This window comes from Schistosoma mansoni, chromosome 1, assembly GCF_000237925.1.
Source record: "Schistosoma mansoni strain Puerto Rico chromosome 1, complete genome".
Taxonomy (NCBI): Eukaryota; Metazoa; Platyhelminthes; class Trematoda; order Strigeidida; family Schistosomatidae; genus Schistosoma; species Schistosoma mansoni.
The window spans coordinates 2170346-2172448 of record NC_031495.1 but is presented as its reverse complement, the minus strand read 5'-3'; positions in this window follow the sequence as shown (position 1 = coordinate 2172448).

Here is a 2103-nt window from a genome sequence, read left to right as displayed (position 1 = left end):
GCTAGCAGTGGAATTCAGGACTGGGTTCGAGTCCCAGAGTGAACATCAACTCTGAGATGCAGGTACATTCAGCTGGCGAGTCCCAAATAGGACGAAACGCGCGTCCTGGATTCCACTGCTAGCCACTATCCATCTTTGCTTACAATAAGGGTAATAAGGTTCGGGGAATTAAATGAATTCGTTATACTACATAGTTTCTCATCAGCTGCATACAATTTGAAATTTTAATTATTAATATAAATATAATTATTAACAAATGTTTAGCGAACTTTAGTTTGTCAACGTCTACTTCTTCGGTCATTTAAGTAAGTGTGTGAAGTTTAGATAACTGTTTGAAACGCAACCATAATCGTAATATTCAGAAGAATAAAGATATACAGTGTGTGAGTAAACATAGTGAAGATCGATTTGTGCCTATATTTTGGGAAGTAATAACTGAGAGATTTTGTGAAGGTAATGAAATTAATGATAAAATAAGCGAATACGTGGACATTAATCAGACTATGTAGGAGATAAATATCAGAAGACAAAAGAATAATAAAAAATAACAAAGTTGGGGACAGGGTTGAATAAAGACTAAAATTAACGAAGGCTATTAGATAAATATCCAATCATCATAGCAGGGAAATGCTAATCAAGCTTTACTTTAGTATACATAGGTCGGGTTTGGCAGCGAACGTCTCTGAAAAACGGTGTAAGATTGGTGTTGTTTGTTTTGAATGCATCACCAGGAAAGCTTCTTTTCAGTAAAATCCAAAGATTATGGGACAGCTTTTTCGTGAACACTTGAGAACCCTCAATAGTGTGCAAAACTAACTGGTGTTCTGACCCATATCTGAAGATTGTTCAAACCAAATTATTATTAACATACTACTAATCTCGATATATGCTATGAAAGTTGAATTAAGTGTTTATTTGAAACATAGAGGCAGAAATACATTGATGGTTTAATAAAGGAAAATACTGTTTTTGACAATTTTCTCTTTCAAAATTATTCAACATCATTTATTGTAACCCATTTAACAAATACCAAATAAAGTAGTCGGTTTCGAATGACATGGTTTGTGTGAAAGATAATGGTACCATACGTTTACTTAGGGACTTAATGATAAAAAACTGAATGAATTGACCATTAGTACAATGCTCCGAAAACCTATAAACTTATATTCATAAATACTGAAAATATAAGACACCTACCACCATAGACTAAAAACCACTGAAAGAGGATTAATCAGGAGTCCACTTTCATAAAGGTTTGAATTTAGAAATTCATAGTGAATTAAGTGTTGTTTGAATACTGATAATGATTTATTTGTAATATCCAAATGAATAGAGAAAAAGATTCGATTTCTGATGTTCGCTTGTTCATTGAATAAATTAACATGTTCAATGGACAAATTCAATATTAAGTACAATCAAAACATGTCTCATCCCGATTTCTTGTCCATTCCAGCCAAAGGGATTCCTTATGAAATATAACTATGAATGTGAGCGGCTATGGAAAATGTGACATTTATCATGGAACAATCGCTCCTCAAAGTCCTACCATGCCAGGCAGGTCGTTTGAAGAGCGGTAAGACTAAAAGCAGCAAACCCAAGGTCCGAAGGCAAAGTCGTACTGCTGACTGTACAGAGGTGTGACGGCAGTAAGGTGTTTCCTTCAGACAACCAGCATAACAGTGATGATGCCTTCCCACAAGGAGGGGTGGGGTTAGAAAAGGTCAATCCTAAAAATGTACAGCTCGCCTTATCCCATGGATATCCGTCTCCAGCGGTAAGGTCCCAACAAGTACGGAGCTAACACAAAAATTACCCACAAAAAGGTCATGTGTGACCGACCTCAAGCAGTTGTCCCTTGGGCATTGCGATCAGGCTCTCAGGTCAATAAGACCACTTCTAATCCAATTTTCTTTTCAGGTACCTCTAGAAGAAACCTTCTAGGGGCAGCCGGGAAGTGAAAACTACCCTCACACCACTAACAGCACTCAAGATTACTGTATTCATAATCAATCTCCTTCTCCAATTCCTATTATTCCTCCAACCTCGACTTTCAACACTAAACTTCCTCGTTCGGTTTCCTCCTCAAGTGTCACCATGGCCAAC